The sequence below is a fragment of the Emys orbicularis genome, chromosome 1 (assembly GCF_028017835.1).
Source record: "Emys orbicularis isolate rEmyOrb1 chromosome 1, rEmyOrb1.hap1, whole genome shotgun sequence".
NCBI classification, from domain to species: Eukaryota; Metazoa; Chordata; order Testudines; family Emydidae; genus Emys; species Emys orbicularis.
Window position 1 is genome coordinate 185,991,272 of NC_088683.1, and position 23,791 is coordinate 186,015,062.

Sequence of the window (23,791 nt, forward strand, 5' to 3'; positions counted from 1 at the left end):
TGATATTGGAGGCAGTAAATAAATATTAACTAGGGGTTTTAGGAGGCATATATTCAAAATGGTGTTGGTATACCGTAATTATTGAATATATTAATGATTTCCTTTGTTTTTATAAGCAATCATTAGCCTAACATTAAGCAGAATAGTAGCTTACATGGGTGAAACTAGGCAACTGTTTAATAGCACACAGCAACATGTAGAGGCCAGTTTGTCCTTTACCCTGAGGTTTGTGCTACCATTTACACTAGTGCTAACTGGGTATAGATAACCACCATTCTGATTTAGTAATATTTTACACACACTTTGCATTGAAGTTAATAATGACACAAGATGTAATGCAATGGAGAATCTGGCCCTAGGAAAAGATATGAAGATACCACATCCTATTAGAACACAGAACTTATTTAGCGGAGACAGAAAGTAATGTTTTAACCTGGAATTTGGCCAGGACAGTGTTGAGCACTCCATCTCTTATGAAAGTTGCAGGGGATCCTTAAATGACACAAATGGCCCTTTATGTCTACACCTCATCTGAAAACCACAGCTTACGCAGCCCAGAAGTTTTCACAGAGCTCCAGTCTGAGGGTGAAAAGCTGCCCTGTAGTACTTATAAAATACTAACACAGGCTTCTTCTTAGGTATAGGCGGGATTCCCCAACTTTAGTTTTTTGGGTTTGGGGCATTTTAGGTGCATCCTTTCCTGCCCAAAAGTGACTTAATTTTGTGTCTCAATTACATTTTATCTTAGATAATCTATAGCTGCAGTTACTCTAAAATACCTTAGCCAATGGGCATGTTATAGATATGCAAATATCAAACCGTATATTACATTTTTACTTTCCCCTGCCAAGCATAAATTTCTGCTGTATGTCACACTAGATGGTGTAGCTAAAATGACTCAAAAATTAGTATTTGCTTCTTGCTATTGTACTATTTTACATTAGAGTGTAAAGAAGAAATTGTTACAATACATCCCACACAAACGTGAGCCTCATTTCTGGCATTAACTCAGTGAAGGGAGCATCATATTCTTATATGCTAATGTTGTATCTTTGGCAAAAGCAGTTTCTGTCATAAATTTTCATGCAGATGCCATAGCTATCTCCTCAATGACTCATTTTATCTTTGTGCAGCAAAAACTCTTCTCTTTTCAGTAAGTAATGGCTATTTCCCCTCTCTATTAGTAAGACTAGCTTGTGATCTCACACAGCATATTACTTACATTCATGTGACATTTATTAGCAATTCAAGAGAGTTTTTAGTCCTTTATTGGTTTCTGCTACATACCAGATCACAATTTCTATATTATTCTTTATCCCGGTTTTCTAAAATAATCTGAAACAATTCCCATACCTTTGCCTATAAAAAAATGTTTTACCATTTACTTTTTTATATACATGAAACAATTTCTTCCTAGTCTGTATTTCTGTCCTTAATGCCTACTAAGGGAACATCTACACTACAGGTGGGAGCTTGTGTCCCAGCACAGGTATAGACGTGTGGTAGCTCTATTTGAGCTGGCATGCAAAAAATAGCAGTGTAGCCAGAGGTAGCATGGGCCACGCAGCAGCAAAGGCTAGCCAGGTTTGTACTCAGGTGGCTAACCCAAACTGCTGCCTATGGCACCCCTGGCTATACTGCTATTTTTAGCATGCTAGCTCAAGTGGAGCTAGTGCAGGGGTCGGCCACGTTTGGCACGCGGCTCTTGCCTCATTGACAGCGAACCTCTTGCAATCAGGGCCGGTGCAACCATTTAGGCAAAGTAGGCGGCCGCCTAGGGCGCCTAGTGGTTGGGGGCGCCTAAAAGCCCAGTCAGGCGAGGAGGTGGAATGGAGGTGAGCTGGGGCGTGGGGGGGCGTGGGGAAGGCCGCCCGCAGTAACGGCGGGGGCGCACAGGGGAACCGCTCCCCGCCCCAGATCACCTCCACTCTGCCTCCTCTGCTGAGCACACAGCCCCCGCTCTAAGGGCAGGTCTACACTAACCCCCCAATTCGAACTAAGGTACGCAACTTCAGCTACGTGAATAACGCGTAGCTGAAGTTCGAAGTACCTTAGTTCGAACTTACCTCGGTCCACACGCGGCAGGCAGGCTCCCCCGTCGACTCCGCGGTACTCCTCTCGCCAAGCAGGAGTACCGCAGTCAACGGCGAGCACTTCCGGGTTCGACTTATCGCGTCCAGACAAGACGCGATAAGTTGAACCCAGAAGTTCGATCGCTCGCCACCGAACTACCGGGTAAGTGTAGACCTACCCTAAGTCTCCTCCAATCGGCGTCGCAAGCCTGGGAGGGGAGGAGAATTAGAGTGGCGCTGGCGTGCTCAGCGGAGGAGGCGGAGCTGAGGTGAGCTGGGGCGGGCTCCCCAGGCAGGGTTAGCTGCCGCATGGGGGAGTCTCCCCAGGCGGGATTAGCTGCCGCAGAGGTGGCGGCTCCCTGGGTGGGGTTAGCTGCCGCGGGGGGGGGAGTCTCCCCAGGCGGGGTTAGCTGCCGTGGAGGCGGGCTCCCCAGGCAGGGTTAGCTTCCGCGGGGGGGGGGGTGTCTCCTCGGGCAGGGTTAGCTGCCGTGGAGGGGGGGGGCTCTCTGGGTGGGGTTAGCTGCAGAGGGGGGGATCCCCGGGCGGGAGGCTGAGTTAGCTGCCGCAGGGGGGGTGGGGTTAGCTGGGTGAGGGCGCAAAACTTCCTTGCACCAGCCCTGCTTGCAATGCATCATACTTCCTGCATAGCCAGCAGGTCTACATCATCAAATGATACTTGCACGGAAGAAGTTTTTGTTTGGCATCAAAAGCACCATCTTTGAGTCCTAACTTGTTTGTTAGCAGGGCCGGCTCCAGGCATCAGCCGACCAAGCACATGCTTGGGGCGGCACCTGGTAGGGGGCGGCCAATCTTGGGGTGGCGGGGGGTGCTCAGGGTTTTTTGTTTTTTGGGGGGGGGTTGGTTGGTCGGGCGGCGCTGGGGGGGGGGTTGTTTTTGTTTCGGCGGCTGGGGGGGATTCGGCAGCGGCGCTCGGGGGGGTGGCGGCGCGGCGGGGCACACCGCAGGGGGGGGGTGTTCGGCAGCACGGCTCGGTGGTGGGGGTGTTTGGCGGCGCTCGGCGGGAGGTGTGTGTGGCGGCGGGAGGGTTCGGTAGTGCGGCGCTACACGGGGGGGTGTTCGGCGGCGCTCGGCGGGGGGGTGTTCGGCGGCACGGCGTTCGGCGGCGCTCCGTGGGGGTGGGGTGTGTTCAGTGGCACTCCGCGGGGGACTGCGGGGTTCGGCGGTGCGGCGCTCCGCGGGGGGCCAGGGGTGTTTGGCGGCGCGGCGCTCCGCGGCGGGCCGGGGGGGGTTCAGCGGCACAGCGCTCCGCGGGGGGCCGGGGGGGTTCGGCGGCACGGCGCTCCGCGGGGGGCTGGGAGGGTTCAGCGGCGCAGCGCTCCGCGGGGGGCTGGGAGGGTTCAGCGGCGCGGTGCTCCGCGGGGGGCTGGGGGGTTCGGTGGCGCAGCGCTCCGCGGGGGGCTGAGCGGTTCGGCGGCGCGGCGCTCCGCGGGGGGCTGGGCGGTTCGGCGGCGCTCCGCGGGGGGCAGGGTGGCGTCGCGGTGCTGAGGGTGTGTGTTATGGGGGCGCTATGGAGGGCGGCACTCTTTTGTTTTGCTTGGGGTGGCAAAAAAGTTAGAGCCGGCCCTGTTTGTTAGATATTGCATAGGTTTGCTGGAACACTTTTCACTAATCTGGGGCTTGGCTGAGGGGATACTTTCTTTATTAGACCAAATGCTAAAGCAGTGCTCTGCTGCCAAATTTGCAACCATTAGTAGAGCTGGTCAGAAAACGTTGATAAAACATTTTTTTCCATCTGAATTTGTTGATTTGTCAAAGTTGAAAGGTTTCATGGAGACACTTCAATTTCTAGAAAATTCTACCAGAAACCAGGGAGTATTCCAATAGAATTCTGCTGGGCCACTGAATACCTGCCAGCTCTCCAGGTGGGCACAGGAAGCCAAGAGCCTGGAAAAACTGGGTGTCCTGGCTCCCAAGCTCTCACTCTCATTGCTCCTCAGTAGTCCAGGCTCCCTTGTAAGGCAAACTGCCCTAAAGCCGGGGTTCGCAGAACAGCTGGGCAAAGAACAGTAATTTCCTTTTGTGAAGAATTTTGACTTGTTTGTGTTTTGTTTCAAAACAGAATGAAACCAAGTTTCAAAAAATCTTGAAATGCTCTGCAAAACAGAAATACTGTTCTCATCACAGTTCTAACCATTCATTTGATGCTTGTGTAGATATAGATCAACACATTACTCAGGCCTCAAATCCGAATTAGATTCAGAAATCCTGAGTGGCCCCTCATTCACCTCAACTCCCCAAGAAACCTCTAGCTTCTGGCTCCTGCTCCCTAACCCTAGAGAGGCTTTAACACCATTTGCTTAGAAGACCCTTTACAGCGGTCATACCTGAGACACCCCAAAAAACTGGGACAGAGCTCCTCTCATTACCTGTGACTATCCATCCATGCAGCCCTACAAACCCTGTCTCCCCACTCAACCATATCCATACAAATTGCTAAAACTGTACATCATAATCTTCATTATGTTGATCCAATGCCCACCCAAGTCAATGGGAGCCATTATGGGGTTATTTTCAATATCACTGATAATTGTTAATTTTGATTAATGAAAAAAACCTACTACTAAGAAGATTAAAAAGAAAAGATATTTCCTTAGGAACTAAAATACTCTGCTCAAGTTTTGATCTTTTTACAGGAAACATTATTTTGCTGATATTTATACCTGTGACCTTGCCTCAATCAAAAATATGAATAGCAATCTTCAGCAACACCTTCAACATATAATACACTTGTGTATATCTACATACTATCTACATGGCATACACACTGAATATGAATACTTAGGTGCTGTATAAATACACACACACAGAGACATATGTATTTATACTGTAGCAGCTTTAGAAAATTCAACTTGCCTACGTGCTAGGAACAAAATATTTTTAAGGGCTTTTTCCCCCATTGGTATTAATCATCATGGTAAAGTGCAGGCAAGTAGATATTTTTGCCAGGGCTGGTAAATTTTCATGACAATTTTGCAAGGCTGTATTATATGGTAATATTGAAACAATTTGCAGTAAATCAATTTTCTGCTATTCTCATTAGATTACAACAGGGTGGAACTACATATTTTTATGATATGCATTTATTGAAATATCAGATCTCTAAGTTCTTTTTTACATGCCACAGACTTTGCTATTGTTATACATTAATAGTTGTGTGACAGAAAGGGAATTTGCCTTGAGTAAAATCCATGTGTTAGAGCTTAGAGGAGCAGAAGCTGATAATGACAAACCACGCAAGGGTAAGAATGAATGACCAATACTATGTTTCTTGGTCAGAGCACTGAAATTAGTTAACTCCTTGGGCATTTCTGCTCTTGTAAATATTAGCAAGGTTTTTATGCTAGTGTTGTTGCTGTGGGTTCATCAAGTATTCATGATGTTCTCTGATGTAGTGTACTGACATTGTGTTCAGGGACTGGGTAAAAATCCTTGTGTGCAGCTAACAACACAGGCGGATGACTTTTGCTCCCCATTTAATTTCTGCTCCTACAAGCTTTTCCAAACACAATTGACATTTCTACAGTAGAGAGACTTCCTCAAGAAATGCTATTTTAATTAGTTTCACTGTTTGATAAATGATAACATGGTCTGTAGTCACATATGAGAAAGCTTATAGGTTGTACCAATACTGAAAAAAATGCAGATTTATACAAGGATGTAGAGTATCAAACAATATATCATGAAAATGTATCCTTTGAATGACATTTGGAGTCTGGGACTCAAGCCAGGAAGTAAAAGCATTTAGGTTATATAGTTTCAAGATCAAAAGATCAAATCTTTTTCATAATCTATCACGCAAAAGTCATTTGATTTATAGTCAGTTTTCTTTCCTACTTTCAGCCTTCCAGGGGAAGAATGTGAGGTAGGAAGACAATGAAAGTACAGTAAAAGCTGTGTTATCCAGCACTTTACCAACTGGAATCTCTAGAAAACAGCATTTTGGGAAGGGGTGCAGACTCCGGTAGTTGGGTCACAAGAAGGGTTTCAGGGTGCCAGATCCAGGCAGCACTCACCTTGGACTGCTCGCCACAAGTGGTGACATGTCCCTGCTGCTCCTAGGCAGAGGAACGGCCACAGGGGCTCTGTGCACTGCCCTCGCCCCGCCCCAAGCGCTGGCTCTGCAGCTCCCAATGGGAGCTGCGGGGGCAGTGCCTACAGGCAGAGTCAGTGCGCAGAGCCGCCTGGCTGTGCCTCTGCCTAGGCGCATCAGGGACATTGCCACTTGTGGGGAGCCACCTGAAGTGAGCACTGCCCCAATCTGGCAAAACCCATCCTGTGCCCCAGTCCCCTGCCCCCCGCACCCTCCCACACCAAAACTTCCTCCCAGATCCTGCGCCCCGCATCCCCTGGCCCCTCCCTCTTAGTTAACCGGAATTTTTGACTTACCGGCACCCCACATTCCCACAACATGCCAGATAAAGCTTTTACTGTATTTTGAAAAATATACAAGATGCACATTGGACATATCAGGATGTTTTGTATTGTTGACTTTGTAAAATTATTTTATATAATCTAAATCACTTTGGTTCGATGGTTGTATGGATCAGATGCTCTCTGTAGTATCTTATAAGGATTTTATTAATTACATTCATATCAGGATAAGCATCAATGTAAGTATCACTGTGATTAAGGATAATCCATTTTATGCTGAAACTACACATCTTGGTTTCAGCTCAGTGATGAATTTTGGGGGGAAGCTTGGGTAAAATCAGGTCAGCTATTTGTGACTTAGGTAAACAAGATTAAAAATACAATTTTGCACTTAGAAAAGGAATTTGTTCATTTGTCAGCAGTCAGTGCCAACAGCATCTGAACTTAAAAGCCAGGATTCTTTGCCAGGCTGCCAAGATCTAGTCAGTGCAGGACTCTGAGATAAGGGAAGGGGGAAGGTGCAGAGCGCTTGTCATGGCTCCCTGAATCTCTGGGCCAGTCTGCACCTGTCCCGCAAAGGTGCATGTGCTAACTGGGGATTGTTGGAGTGTGCAGGGCTTCAACCTCACCCTTCCTCTACCCACACTGCCCTTGACACACTCTGAACCAGGGCTGGGAGCAGGATGGAACCGACTCTGAACCAGCTCACAGCTGCCCCATGTTGATAGAATTGTTAGCTGGCTAGCTCCAGCTGCTTTCCAGCACCTGGGACTCACCAGAATGGCACAAAGGGGCTGGAAGACAAGAAAAAATCTGGCCCTAAAACTTCAAACTTGGTGTGTTGTTAGTACTCAGTGAGGAGGAGGAGTTAGCTTTCCTAAATTGAGGGAGGGGGAAAGTTGTTTAGTAATTTTAAAGGTAGAAAGATAAGATTATGAGTTAGTACCTTCCCAATGTGTAGCTGTTCTGAGCTTGTTTAGCATTGTAATGGCCCATGAGCCATAGTCTCTTGCTGGCCAGTGTGATTTTAGTAATCAAACAGGACTGCAAATGAATCAGTCAGGAAAAAAAAAATCAACTTGAAGCTGGGAATTGGTTAGGGAGAAAGCGCTGTAAATCGTTACCAAATCATAACTGTAGCATTTTACATTCACTATGCACACATATAAATGATTACACAAGGTGCAAGGGGATTCTCACTGCCGTGTACAAAAATGTACCCTTGTGCAAAGTGGGCATAATATGTCAATATTCTTGTTAGGCAGTATTTTACATCTACTTGACACAGGTGTAAATTTTGACACACAGCGCATGACAGTGGAGAATCAGACCCAATGTGTTTAACATTAAAACAAAATGAACAAGCAAGGATGTAGGTAGCAGGGTCACATGTCTATCATTCCACAAATCATTCCACTATAGTACAGCCCTTTCCCCCACCCTTTTTCTGTGTGGTTTGAGATTCTCCCTACCCAAATGGATGTACACTGTGTCTTCCATGTTTGATGTGCTAGGCACTTTCCAATGAGCAATAATAATGACCTGTACTTTTCCACTTTTCTTTCTCTCTTTATAGAAGTAATTTTTAAAAAAGAAATACATATAAGAGATTGATTTGAAACTTGAGTTCACATTTCAGGAGTGGTGACGATCATTGGCTTTTCAAGCTTTATCCCTCAGAATTGTATCTGGAATACAATAGCACACTATTATCTTAGTCTGGATTGTGGATACAACCATGTTTTAATTTCTCATATATTGTTGTTCTGTTTCTCACTGAACTCTCCTCCTGCCTCTTTCTTGTTTTAGAGGTCTACACTGGAACAGAGCTCAAAGATAAGAAATACAAACATCAAAGTGTCTTGTCACTAGGCTATGGGAAAAATCAACCCATTCTGTCATCTTGAGCCAAAACTAAAATGATGCCTCCAGCCCATCCTACCAAAGGACATGAGGTACAAATGTTGCCCCCACTGAACACAGGCTGACAAGGGTACTGGTGTTCAACATGGCAAATAGACAAAACGTACAGTGTATCTGAGAATTCATCAGACACATTGTCTAAGTCAGGGATCGGCAACCTTGGGCACGCAGCCCGTCAGGGAAAGCTGCTGGCGGGCTGGGCCGGTTTGTTTACCTGCAGCATGCGCAGGTTCAACCGATCGCAGCTCCCACTGGCCGTGGTTCACCGTTCCAGGCCAACGAGGGCTGCGGGAAGCAGCAGCCAGCACATCCCTCGGCCCACACCGCTTCCCACAGCCCCCATTGGCCTGGAACGGCGAACCGCAGCCAGTGGGAGCTGCGTTTGGCCGAACCTGCAGACGATGCAGGTAAACAAACCGGCCCGGCCCGCCAATGGCTTTCCCTGATGGGCCGCGTGCCAAAGGTTGCCAGTCCCTGGTCTAAGTGATCAGTGGGCCATAATACAACATGGGACTGAATCAAATAAAATCTATAAAGATTTTATGGAAAATCATCTACATATCTGTTTTCTCACCCTCTTTTGATCACTGTCTGTAAGCAAAGCCCTGTGCAGATGCAAATTTGTATCCCCATCTGATCCGCAAACATTGTCCACAGATATCTGCAGATTTGCAGGAATCTAGATATAAAATTTGGATCCGCATCCATCCATGATATGGATGCCGATATCCACAGATATAAAGCGGATATCTACAGATTTGCAGGGCTCTAGCTGTAACCCCTTTATTTGGTGTTGCCCTTATCCTTGGCTTATTTGGACCACAGGTAAATATAACCCTGCAATACCCACTTTATGGGTCTCAGTGTTTCTAATTCTGTGATTGTGCCTTTCAATATTTAATTTATTCTTTAAGCCCCAGCTCCAGGAGTCATGAGAATCTGTTATTATATCAATTTTCATTTAAATAAAAAAAATAACATTTCTAGCCCTTATGGGTGGGTGCATTAACAAAAAAAGCTTAAAAACAGGACCAAGTATATTCTAAAGATTTGAAAACCAGAAAGTTAATAAAAAATAAACCAAAAGCATTATTTAAAAACAAAACAAGAAAAACAACCTCATGGTTTCTAAATCAATTGCATGATTGGAGGGTGAGGCTGACACATGATTTTTGAACACTTGGGGTTGACAGAACTAGCATCTACTCATCATCACATGAGCTGCAAGATCTACCAAAACCAATGGAGACATATTGTGCTATCATCATCATCAGCTGCTGCTGCTGCTGAAACTATTCTCAGTGTCCCTGGAGTGAAAGGATTCTTCATGAAAATAATATAGTATTGGATACATATAGCTTTAGGGAATATGAAAGTGAAAGGAAATGAAAAACAGAGTGTCTGAAAGAGACAGAGCAGGATTAAAATTGCTCTGATTTCCGTCTCCACCCTCCAATCTTCCTTTCCTCTCTATACAATAAACACAGATGATCCCACAACAAACTAGCATCTGGTGGATAAACATCATTTACAAAATATGAACCATCACTTGTACTGCTATGATAGAGGCCAGTTGATTTACTTAGGGTAGGATGGGAGGAGGAGAGGATAGTTTAAGGAAAAAGTCCACAAACATCACATCTTCTTTCCATCTTGTTTTTTCATGTTACAGTTTAAACTCTTTTGTTATATAAAACTGGTGTTCTCAGCCGAAGAGACACGGAAATCACACAAGTCATTTCAGATCTCATTTAGGTTTCAAACAGGCACTACGAGGGGCAAAATTCTGCTGGTGGATCTCTTACCCAGGTGGATCTCTGATATATATTCTGCACTCCTTCACCCTGCTTAGTCTCCCATTGGCATCAATGGAAGATCTACATTCAGTACAAATTCATATAATATGCAATAATAATCCACATTGTGAATAAAAATAACCACAGCTTGAAACAGAGGAAATTCTGCTCTGTGTTCATGTAAGTGATCTGAGCATCACATAGGCTGCCAAAACCTATAAAAACTGTAGCCATGTGACTCAAAGCAGGTATTCTGTTTGCTATGTACTGTACCTTTAAGGATTTGTCTACACAGCAGCCAGGAGGGTGGTTAATAATAATAAAATAATAATATATGGAGATATACCTATCTCATAGAGCTGGAAGGGACCCTAAAAGGTCATTGAGCCAAGCCCAGCCCAGCCCCGCCCCTTGCCTTCACTAGGCAGGACCAAGTACTGATTTTGCTCCAGGACTCTAAGTGGCCCCCTCAAGGATTGATCTCACACCCCTGGGTTTAGCAGGCCAATGCTCAAACCACTGAGCTATCCCTCCCCCAAGTGTAGGCAGACATACACCAGCAGTTCTGAAACTTTTGTACTTTTGTTTCACACAACAAGCCTCTGAGTGCAACCCCTCCTTTATAAATTAAAAACACTTTTCAAATATTTAACACTACAGTAACTCCTCACTTAACATTGTAGTTATGTTCCTGAAAAATGCGACTTTAAGTGAAACCATGTTAAGCGAATCTAATTTCCCCATAAGAATGAATGTAAATGGGGGGGAGTTAGGTTCCAGGAAAAAAATTTTTTGCCATACAGTACAGTACTATAGTTGGGAGGTGCCCCCACCTTACCCCACACAGGTACAGCCCACTGGCACTGCAGACAATGAGGCAGGCAAGGAGGCTGAAGGTGCTGTAGGCTAGGACAAGCACGTTGCGCAGCAGCAGCGGCAGCTTCCCCTACTCTGCAAGCAGCAGGGGCATGGGGCTCAACCCTCGGCCTGCCCACACCACCCCTTCCCCCAAGCCCCCACCCTTAACCTGCCTCTTCCCCCCCCCCTTTACTCCGCATGCCTCACCCCAAACTAGCAGAAATTTCAAATTTGGCATTAAAAACAAAAAACAAACCACCATCACTCACGCTCCTCCCCATTCCCTTAAAATCAGTTCACTGTCAAAATGCTAACTCTGTGATGGTTATGGTTAGCTGGTAAATTATTTTCAAACATAGCAGCAACCAAGAGATATATTGAACCTCTGAACCGTCGTTTTATTTTGGGCCATCCAAAATATTAACAATATTAAAGTTCACTATCCCCATGTCAGGGCCGGTGCAAGGATATTTTGCGCCCTAGGCGAAACTTCCACCTTGCACCCCCCCGTAACATCGGTTCATTGAGGGGCAAATCCCAACGAGCCTTTACAAACCCCAGGGGCCAGCCGTGCCCAGGGGCTGCTCCCCAGACCAGGTTCCCCCCTCCCCACCCCCTGAACTCCCTGCAGGGTGCACAGCCCCCCCCCCCCCACGAGCCCTCCCCACCCCACCCCGGCAGCCCCCGCCCCAAGTCCACTACTGGCTTTGCCGGGCTTGGGCCGCTGGAGCAGCTTGGCAGGGAGCAGCTGCCTTCTGGGGGCTCCTTGGGGCTTCTGGAGCAGATGCATGCGGGCGGCGGCCCCCCGTGCACCCCCCCAGCTCACCCCTTGCCACGCTCGGGCTCTGCGGCTCCCAGGAGTGTGAGCCACCGCCGCCACTGCCCCTCCTGGAGCAGGCTCAGGGCCTCTCACCCCGGCAGTGGCTCACATGCCCGGAAGCTGCAGAGCCTGAGCGTGGTGAGGAAGGAGCTGGGGGGGCGCACGGGGGCCTCTGCCTGCATGCATCTGCTGCAGCCTGCAGGAGCCGCCCAAGGGGGCACCAGGCCGCAGCCTGGGCAGGAGGGGCGGGGGGGCGCAGCTGCTCCCCACTAGCGGCGCCGCCGCCTTTCCAGGGCTCCTGCCCCCCTGTGCCGCGCCAGCTCCTCCATGGCTGGGGCTCACCGCCCCCGCAAGCCGACGCTCTGGCTCTCCGGTGCCTCCGGAAGACAGCTCCTCCCTGCCGAGCCAGGGCACCACTTTTTGGTGCCCCCCGGGGCGTCCTTAGGATTTATGGGGCCCTATGCAGTATTATTAAACTGGTGCCCCATGCCCGACGGCAGCCTGAGCTTGCAGCCTGGCGGGAGCGGGGGGGACAAAGTAGAAAGAATAACAAGATGCCTGGCCTGCCTCACGGTGGCGGAGAGTCAGAGTTCCCCGCAGAGACCCCTGTACCCTCTCCCTCACGCAGAATGGACATGCAGAAGATATCTAATTAAAAGCACTAAACTTGGGAATAAAAAATGTCAGTCACAGGTTTTTTGATATGCCCTGAAGTTTGTCAGACATTTATTTGCAAAAACTTTGTAGTAAGGATGAGTCAGCTGTCTAGCTGAATACAACATTAAATAATATGGAATACATGTTGCAGCTCTTCTCTGTTTTACATTTTCTTAATCAGTATTTCTAAACTGATTTTATATTTTAAATGTACTCTTAAGCCTTCATAAAGTAATCATTCCAGATTACTACATATTTAACTCACTCAAACAGACATTATTTTAAATTAATCAGTCACAGAGGTTTAGTGAGTTCATAACAATGTTCATTGCTTTTAGAAAAAGGGAACACTAATTTATTGTGTGTGATCTCCATAACAATACACATGTTTATGAAATTTCACCAACTTTAAAAAATATGTTTCCAAAGATTTTAGGCATAACAAAGGATTTTATATCTTACTAAGGTACTGATTTTGCTTAAAACTAGTTCATCAGATAGTCAGAAGTAAAGAAAGGGACACTCTTTGTCCAGCTATCTGGAAGCAAAGGGCTGTTGCTTCCTTCAATGGGGGGGGCGGGAGAGGGGGTGAAGGGAGAAATGGATGGGCAGAAAGGACAGGAAGACTTTGGAAGTAAGTTTTTTCACTATAGTAATTAAAATGTGTATTTTAGATAAGGGTGGTCTTTTGAAGAATGTATTTAAAAAACCATATGTCTGAAGATCCATACATTTAAGGCTAAAGATGATTGTGCATCTAAAAATCTATGCAAGGATTTTTTAGAGATCTGATTTTATAATCTTCACCAACTCACTAATGAAATATTTTTAAAGCAAATTTTAAACGAAGGTCCTGTAGACTGACATGTCCTGAGTAAACTTAGATAATTTTTTCACATCTTAGCTCATAGAGCCGAGACGCTTGATCTGCGCGCTGAGGAGCAATACACAACTGTTTTTGTCAGTACTTCAGAAACTGACAGTAGATACCTGGGGGTTGGCAAATGCCTGTTAGATGTCTTCATTACCCCCTGAATGACTCTTTAACAGTTTCAGTGTTGTGCTAATAGGTCTGGCAGGCTGGAGGCTTTTTCTCTTTTAACTACTAGATCCCCCTCCCAGGAAGACTCAGAGCCTGCAGGAAGGGTCAGAACAGGGATAGGAAAACCAGGAGGGTGGACACTAAGACCAAGTGGTGCCCCACCCAGCTGCCTATGCCTGAGGAGGGCCCTGGCTGCCCCCAACCACTTGCCGCCCTAGGCGACTGCCTAGTTCACCTAGTGGTTGCACTGGCCCTGCCCCTTGTAGTGTTGTGTGTGTGTTTTTTTAATGTATTGATGCGTGTATATAAGGCTACAATTATTTCACAGAAAGTTATTAATAAATGGCATAGTAGAGGTCCTGGAAAACAAGGATGTGTCATAGAAAAAGGGCAAAGGGGCACCTTGGGGGGGTGGGGACTTGGAGGCTCATGCTACCATGCTAAAAATCGCTGTGTAGATGTTGCAATTCAGGCTAGAGCTCGGGGGCTGAAGTCCAGGGAGCCGGGGGTGAACTTCAGAGCACGAGTTCCAGCCCAACCCACAGTTTAAAAGCATTGTCCATACAGATATTTTGTAACATGGCAGCATAAGCATAAGCCTGTCGACCCGGGCTTGAAGGCTCACTGCCCGGGGCTGCTGCAGGCTGCAACATACCTTTATGTAAGCGGGGGAATGGTCCCGCTATTGTGGGGAACTTTCCTGGCTTCTGCACTACCCCGGTGAAGTGGGCTAAAGAAAGGATCCGAGTCCTCGCTCCCACTTCCTTTACCCAGAGGCCTCCCTGCCCTTGAGGACTCCCCTTCCACTCTCCTGTCTGGCAGAGTCCTCGTAAACCCCGACAAGGCTGGGCCCAGGATTCCTGGGGGGCTTGACCCCCAACCCTGCTGTGGTCACCTAGGACAGGGGCTAGGGTGTCCCCACTCCGGGGTACTCTCTTTGCACTGGGCACCTCCCTGACCCACTGATCATTTTACACAATTTAAAGCAAATACAAGTTATTTAATTAACAATTACTTTTAAAAAAGAATAAGGAAAAATGGAAAAGGTTAAAGGAAACACATCACCCTGCTCTGAGGCAGGGAATATCACAAGCAGTGTCTCTGGAACGTCAGGGCAGTTCACAGTCTGTTCCTTGTAGGTCCCGGGCCTCCTTCTCAGGCCCTGGCTGTGCTGCAGGGACGCTGTGGGTTGGACACTTGCTCTGGCGGTGGCCACACGCTCTCAGGCTCTAGGTGGCAGGACCCTTCTTCCCAGCGTCGCCCCCGTCCTGTCAGGGTTACGATCCCCCTCCAAGTCTGGCCTGCAAGGCCTCTTGGCTGAGGTATCTCCCTGCGCTGGGCCCACTGCCAGGGTCCCCCTCACTTTCCCCAGCTGCTCACCGCACCCAGCTCCGGACTGCTCCAGCCCCAGCTCCAGCTCCACTCTGCCTCAGCACGGCTGCTGCTGCTGCTCTGCCTCCAGCTCCCTGGGCTGCTTCTCTGGCCCCTCTGACTCTGGTTGCTGCAGCTCTCCTCCCAGGGCAGGTCTGCTCTGCAGGCTGCTTCTGTAACTCTGCTTTGGGGCTGCAGCTCTGCTCCCAGCAACTTAGCTCAGGCCCCTGCTCTCTCCTGGCTGTGCTCTGGCTTTGGGGCTGCAGCTCTGCTCCCAGCAACTTAGCTCAGGCCCCTGCTCTCTCCTGGCTGTGCTCTGGCTTTGGGGCTGCAGCTCTGCTCCCAGCTCAGGATCTGCTCTCCCTGGGCTTTGTCTCTGGCTCTGTGGCTGCGCCTCTGGCCCCTCTGGATCTGGCACGGTTCTGCTCTCCAGCTCAGCTTGGGCCCCTGCTTTCTCCTTAGCTCGGCCCCACTCAGTCTGACCCAGGCAATTCCAGCTCACACGGAGGACGGGACCTCCCTGGCCTCCTGACCCTCTGATTAGCCTGCCCGCCCTGTCAATCAGGCTGATCTGGAGCATTGGCCTCTCCCCATTGTTTCTGGGGACTGTCAGTCTCAGGCTCCTGATTTGCCATCGACCCTTCCCCTTTTAGTACTGGGAGCAAGCCAATCAAAACACCCCCACTGAATGTTAGTAAGGGGGCAACAGTCCCCTTACATTCCCCCTTGCTAAAATACTGCCACATCCACAATATTCACACCGGTACATCCGGGCCCCATAGTAACAACATATACCCACATCATTTTATATCAACAACCCATTAACAATTATCAAAAGAACATTTAACATATTTAACATTCCACATCTACTTCTTAATACCATACATAACAATATTCATTAAAACACTACATAGAACCAATAACATAATTATCTCTAAGTCTAACAGGAAGTACACCCTTATTAGCCCTCTGCGACCTACTTAAGACTGGTGGTTCGTTACCCATATTTTCTATTTCCCTATCCTCAGGTAATACTGGGTCAGTTTGAAGGATCTGGCCATTCTCGTTAGGGTTTGGATTTGCCCCACTCTGTATTTGGTTTGTGGAACTAGAACCATTTCCCAATTGGTTTCAGCCTCCTCGGGGTGTACTGATCTACGCCTCCTATGGTCCCTGTCTGGACTAAAAAGAGTGCAATGTTTCAACTGGTCCCTATGTACTACTCTCTCAGGACCCCCTCGTTCAGGCCGGATGGTGTAAACTGGTAGCTCGGGATTGTTGTGAGCGACTACAATGTGGGGATTTGACTCCCATTTGTCCTGTATTTTATTACGCCCCCGGTGTCTATGGTTACGAACTAGTACACGGTCACCAGGCCTGATGAGAGCCCCACTGGACTTGCTAACATAAGTCCTTTTCCTACTTTGGGCCGTGTCTTTAGTTGTACTGAGAGCAACTTTCCAGGCTGTCTTCAGCCTGTCATGGTGACCTTTGACCTGGTCATCATAATTGGTCACCTCATTCTTAGAAAAGATTTCTTGATGCTTCTCTGGCAACGCCCTTATGTTAGCCACATGTGCAGGAATCAGCCCTTGGCGTGCCGCTTGAACTGGAACTGGCAGTCTCCCATCACATCTTTCTTGAAGAAAGGTAACTCGTCCTCCCTTCTCCCTCGTCACCTGCAGCTCATTTCCTGGTACACAGCTGTGTTCGTCAAGGATCTTCCCTCTCCAAGGAGGAATAACGGTCTTCCGTTCTCTGCCCACTTTAACATTTCCCATATGCCTTGTGGGGCCCAGGGAAAGACTCTGCCTCTCCTCTCGAGCCAGTACTTTACTCAGCACAGCATTCTTCGTAGAGTGCTCGTGACAGTTCATCCTCCTGGTCCCTTTTCCTGGTAAGAGTAGCTCCTTCAGCTCACTAATGATGTTCATCCCTAGAATCCCTGGGACTCCTTCTCCTATATGGCTCCCTTTTGAGGCTTTATCTTTCAGGATGAAGATGCATTTTCCTGGCAGTGTCTGGCCCATATACTCTATGTCTGCTTCAAGGCACCCCACCACTGGGATTGCCAGTCCATTAACAGCTGTTAGACGTACAAACCGTGTGCTGTGCATGGTCAGGTCCTTGTCCTTCAGATATTTTTGAAAATGTGACTCAGTAATGGTGGTGACTTCTGAGCCAGTATCTAACAAACATCTGGTCTTCACCCCTGCTATACATACTTCAGCAGTTAGACAGTCTCCAAATGCTCGCTTACAGAAGTCGCTAGATATGCTGGCACTGCCCACGTTCCTCTCAACACTGTATGCAGAGGGATTTTCTACGAAGGACAGGCCTAGGAATCCTTCTGCCACTGCTTGGCCTTCTACTGTAGATGGACCATTTGCTCCTGGTGCCCCATTGGTTTCGAATGCCTGGGACTCTGTTCTCCTTCTCAGTGAACATTCTCAGCTAGTATGTCCTGGCCTTTCACAAGTGTAACAAATGTATCTTCCCAGCTCGTCCTTCAGTGGGGCTCTTCGGGATCCCGGTGCCCTTGGATACTTTGGCATACTAATGGGATTTTTTTCTTTCATCAACTCGGTCATCACTTTCATCATCTCCCCCTGTTGGACTGCCAGTTTTTGGACAGCTTCACTTAAGCTTTCCAATGTTAGCTCTGTTTGGGGCAGGGCCTTTTCCCCAGCAGCTGCATTCACTAGGCCCCCACTTCGTGTATGGGGGTTAGGCTTGGCCGCCTCTGCCACAGGAACTTCCTCTTCTTCTGACCACATAATGGCAGCCTGCATGAGTTCATGGAACTTCTTACTGGGCTCTTCTTTAAACCTCCTTTTCATTTCACGTCGGAGGGAGTCATCACGGAGCCCCAGCACCAACTGCTCTTTCAGAACCGTATCTGGGTCTGGAACTCGCTGAGGGTCTCGCCGCTCCACTTTGCTCATTCTCTCCTGGAGGTCATATGCGTATGCCCGGACAGTTTCACCAGGCTCCTGCTTTTTCTCAAAAAACTCCTTTAGTCGGGTTCCAATAGGTACCTTGTCTCCCTACACTTTTAGGAGGAGTTCAAATACCTTTTCCACATCTTTCTTGTCTGCCACTGCCATGAACTTTACTGTGGCCTTGGCCTGGCCCTTGAGGTGCTCCTCTATGAAGTCCACATGATCTTCTTCAGGTACTCTTAGCACACGCAGAGCCGCCTTCACAGACTTGACCCACTCCTCTACTGTAATGTCTCCTGGTCTAGTCGGGAAGCCACCAAACTCCGTGACCTTCCGCTCCCGTGGGACATAAATAGTAGGGGGTTTCTTAGCTTCTGCTGTCTGTTGGTCTATTACTGCCTTGGCCAGCGATAAGGCTTCTCTCTGTTCAGTTCTAGCTTGCTGTAATGCCTCCGCTTGGTCTGATAATCTGCGCTGAAGTTCAGCAAACTGGGTTCGTAGTTCTTCAATTCCAGCCATGGTAGGGTGCTCAACCAGGCCCGGACCGTGCTACTAGAACTTAACCAGAAAACCAATGGGATGGACCCTGTGGATAGGATCCTGTTCGTGACGCCAATTATGTAAGCGGGGGAATGGTCCCGCTATTGTGGGGAACTTTCCTGGCTTCTGCACTACCCCGGTGAAGTGGGCTAACGAAAGGATCCGAGTCCTCGCTCCCACTTCCTTTACCCAGAGGCCTCCCTGCCCTTGAGGACTCCCCTTCCACTCTCCTGTCTGGCAGAGTCCTCGTAAACCCGACAAGGCTGGGCCCAGGATTCCTGGGGGGCTTGACCCCCAACCCTGCTGTGGTCACCTAGGACAGGGGCTAGGGTGTCCCCACTCCGGGGTACTCTCTTTGCACTGGGCACCTCCCTGACCCACTGATCATTTTACACAATTTAAAGCAAATACAAGTTATTTAATTAACAATTACTTTTAAAAAAGAATAAGGAAAAATGGAAAAGGTTAAAGGAAACACATCACCCTGCTCTGAGGCAGGGAATATCACAAGCAGTGTCTCTGGAACGTCAGGGCAGTTCACAGTCTGTTCCTTGTAGGTCCCGGGCCTCCTTCTCAGGCCCTGGCTTTGCTGCAGGGACGCTGTGGGTTGGACACTTGCTCTGGCGGTGGCCACACGCTCTCAGGCTCTAGGTGGCAGGACCCTTCTTCCCAGCGTCGCCCCCGCCCTGTCAGGGTTACGATCCCCCTCCAAGTCTGGTCTGCAAGGCCTCTTGGCTGAGGTATCTCCCTGCGCTGGGCCCACTGCCAGGGTCCCCCTCACTCTCCCCAGCTGCTCACCGCACCCAGCTCCGGACTGCTCCAGCCCCAGCTCCAGCTCCACTCTGCCTCAGCACGGCTGCTGCTGCTGCTCTGCCTCCAGCTCCCTGGGCTGCTTCTCTGGCCCCTCTGGCTCTGGTTGCTGCAGCTCTCCTCCCAGGGCAGGTCTGCTCTGCAGGCTGCTTCTGTAACTCTGCTTTGGGGCTGCAGCTCTGCTCCCAGCAACTTAGCTCAGGCCCCTGCTCTCTCCTGGCTGTGCTCTGGCTTTGGGGCTGCAGCTCTGCTCCCAGCAACTTAGCTCAGGCCCCTGCTCTCTCCTGGCTGTGCTCTGGCTTTGGGGCTGCAGCTCTGCTCCCAGCTCAGGATCTGCTCTCCCTGGGCTTTGTCTCTGGCTCTGTGGCTGCGCCTCTGGCCCCTCTGGATCTGGCACGGTTCTGCTCTCCAGCTCAGCTTGGGCCCCTGCTTTCTCCTTAGCTCGGCCCCACTCAGTCTGACCCAGGCAATTCCAGCTCACACGGAGGACGGGACCTCCCTGGCCTCCTGACCCTCTGATTAGCCTGCCCGCCCTGTCAATCAGGCTGATCTGGAGCATTGGCCTCTCCCCATTGTTTCTGGGGACTGTCAGTCTCAGGCTCCTGATTTGCCATCGACCCTTCCCCTTTTAGTACTGGGAGCAAGCCAATCAAAACACCCCCACTGAATGTTAGTAAGGGGGCAACAGTCCCCTTACATTTAGAGGCTCAGCACAGAATCTCACCCTAGAAGTGTAGACATTTGTTTATACAGGGCTAGGATCAGGCACTTAGGCCACAGTTTCCAGAATTAGGTGGCTACAGGTAGGCCTCTAAATTCTGATTTAGGCACCTAATTAAGTAGCCCGATTTTCAAAACATTGAGCATCCACCCATTCCCATTTTAAATCAATATCATACCCCCAGTGACTTCAATGGGTGCTGAAGTTGGGATTAATCTTCTCAGTGCATGTATAAATTGGATATCCAAGATTTTGCTTGTTTTTCCATTATTCTTAGGGTCTACCATCTGTCCCTGAAGCATTCACCAAAGGTGAGAGAGAGTATGCAAGCAGAGATTCTAAAATATAGGGAAATTAAATGTGATCACAGAAGTCACTTCTTTCCAGCTCACACAAAGATCAAGTCATAATCAGCAACTGAAATTTTTCAGGTATTTGTAGTATGTGAAGTATATTAGAAATACACTGTCCACTGATTTATGCACTGGCACAAGAACCAACAGTGCAAAGAAGAAAGTAACTTGGAAATGTCCTTCCTTCCTCATTTCTTTTTACAGTTTTACTTTAAATGAACAATTAAAAAAAAAACCACTACTTCAAAATGAAGAAAAGAGCAAAATTGTTTATAACGCACTAAAGCATTGGCCTTCCAGGGCTCTTAATTAAAAGCCTAAACATATACACAAGGTCAGAATAATGTGGTACTGAGAGCTTTATTTTTCCTGTAGAAAGAATTGGATGTTTAAGTTCAAGGTCCAAATATTTTAATCTGCAGAACCTTTGGTAAGGAACAGGAACAACCTGTTCTCTCATACATTTTCTATGACCATGAATATACTAGTACATTTCAATAAACTACAGTTTACAAGCAAGCAATAAAATACTCAGAAAACAATGCTAATAACTGTCCAAATATCTGGTTCTGTATTAAATCTCCTGTTATTATACCTTACTGTGGAAACACAACAGTTTAAGTGCTGTGTATTAAACACTTTGCAGTGGGCTATAAATTTCAGATGCATGTATGCTATATAGTACTGTGCAAATCATAGTTTGGAAGTCAGTTTCATTTGTGAAATGTATGCTGTAATAGAACAAAAGCAATTCAAGCATGCTTGGTTTCCATTTCTTTCAGGGCTCAAGGATTATTCAAGTTGAAGGAACAGAAGCTTCTAAAGGAATTTGAAATATAGTATCATCAACAAGCGTTAAATAGCAAAGCAATCTATAAAACTCCTGCTTTCTAAGCAATATGGATGATTTCTTTTGTCTTTTTGTTTATTGAAGGCCTTTAAAAATTTTCAGCATAAACTAGAATGGCACATGTGCAATGCATAAACCCACCTGAAGAATAAATGGTTCTTTATAAAGAGATTAGTTTTCAGTCACATCTCAACCTTAATTCATTCTATTCACTATTACATTAGCAGCAAAATAGCCTGTTCCCCTTAGCCCCAAGGCTCACCTCACAGGGTTGTCTAGGAAGCAAAAACCCAGTAGTAACCAGGAAAGACTATAGAAGAGGATTGGGGAGAGGAGGGGCATCTACTTCATTGCATGTTCTGTCCTTCTCTGGAAGTCCCTCTGCAGGCAAATCACAGGTGGAGATCTCAACAAGTTAGAAGGAAGTGGATCCCATGAATGGCTGGTTTCCTCAGTATGCACCCTGCAGACCTTGTAGATTTTCTAATGGAAATCTGTTTGGTAGTTAATGCTGATACAAACAGCACATCATGCAGTGGGGGGAAAGGATGCAGGCAGGTCAGGCAGTTGAGTCATGCTGCCTGTTGAGGGGCAGGGAAGAGTGGGCAGGATCCAGCTCCCTATGTGAATGTCTCTGAATGTGCAGAGATGGAGCCTGTTTTCTCTGTAGAATCTAAAGTCTCCATTCAGTTTTTTCAAAAAAGCCAAACACCATTCTACCTATGTGGAAACAGCAGAAGTGCTAAATGACTTTTTCGTTTCAGTTTTCACCAAAAAGTTAGTAGCAATTGGACATCTAACATGGTGAACGCCAGTGAAAATGTGGTAAGATCTGAGGCTAAAATAGGGAAAGAACAAGTTAAAAATGACTTAGGCTACGTCTTCACTATCCGCTGGATCGGCGGGTAGTAATCGATCTATCAGGGATCGATTTATTGCGTCTCATCTAGATGCGATAAACCGATCCCCGAACACGCTCCCCGTCGACTCCAGAACTCCACCAGAGCGAGAGGTGGTAGCGGAGTCGACAGGGGAGCCGCGGACGTCGATCCCGCACCATGAGGACCCGAGGTAAATTGATCTAAGATACGTCGACTTCAGCTACACTATTCACGTAGCTGAAGTTGCGTATCTTAGATTGATCTCCCCCGCCCCCGTGTAGACCAGCCCTTAGACAACTTACATGTCTTCAAGTCACCAAGGCCTGATGAAATGCATCCTAGAAAACTCAAGGAGCTGACTGAGGAGATATCTGAGCCACTAGTGATTATCTTCAAAAAGTCATGGAAAACAGCAGAAATTCCAAGGACTGGAAAAGGGCAAATATAGTGTCAATTATTAAAAGGGAAATAAGGACAACCAGGGGAATTACATCTTAACTTCAGTACCCAGGGAAGTTAATGGAGGAAATAATTAAGCAATCAATTTGCAAACACCCAGATAAGTAACAGTCAGCATGAAATTGTCAAGAACAAATCATGTCAAACCAACTTAATAGCTTTCTTTGACAGGGTAACAAGCCTTATGGTTTGGGGGGGCGGGAAGCGGTAGATGTGGTATGTCTTGACATTAGTAAGGCTTTTAATACTGTCTCGCCTGACCTTCTCATAAACAAACTAGGGAAATACAACGTAGATGGAGCTACTCTAAGGTGGGTGTATAACTGGTTGGAACATCATTCCCAGAGAGTAGTCATCAGTGGTTCACAGTCAAGCTGGAAAGGCATATTGAGTAGGGTTTCACAGGGATCAGTCCTAGATCCGGTTCTGTTCAATATCTTCATCAATGATTCAGATAATGCCATAGAGAGTACACTTAAAAAGTTTGCAGATGACAAACTGTACAGGGCTGCAACTACTTTGGAAAATAGGATTAAAATTCAAAATGATCTGGGCAAACTAGAGAAATGGTCTGAAGTAAATAGGATGAAATTCAATAAGGACAAATGCAAAGTACTCCACTTAGGAAAGAACAATCAGTTGCACACATACAAAATGGGAAATGGCTGTCTTTGAAGGAGTACTGCAGAAAGGTATTGGGGGCTATAGTGGATCACAAGTTAAATATGAGTCAACAGTGTATTACTGTTATAAAAAAAAGCAAAATCATTTCAGGATGTATTAGCAGGAGTGTTGTAAGCTAGGCATGAGAAGTAATTCTTCCACTCTACTCCAGACTGATACAGTCACAACTGGAGTATAGTGTCCAGTTCTGGGTGCCACATTTCAGGAAAGATCTGGATAAACTGGAGAAAATCCAGAGGAGAACAAAAATTATTAAATATTTAGAAAATGATCTTGGAGGGAAGATTGACAAAAAGATTGAGTTTATTTAGTCTGGAGAAGAGAAGACTGAGGGAGGACATGATAACAGATTTCAAGTGCTTAAAAGGAGGAGGGAGAAAAATTGTTTTTGTTAAGCTCTGAGGATAAAACAAGAAGCAATGGGATTAAATTGTAGCAAGGAAGGTTTATGTTGGACATTAGGAAAAACTTCCTAACTGTCAGGGTGGTTAAGCACTGGAATAAATTGTGCAGGAGGGTTGTGGAATCTCCATCATTGGGGATTTTTAAGAGCAGGTTAGACAAACACCTGTCATGGATGGTCTAGATAATACTTAGTCCTGCCTTGAGTGCAGTGCACT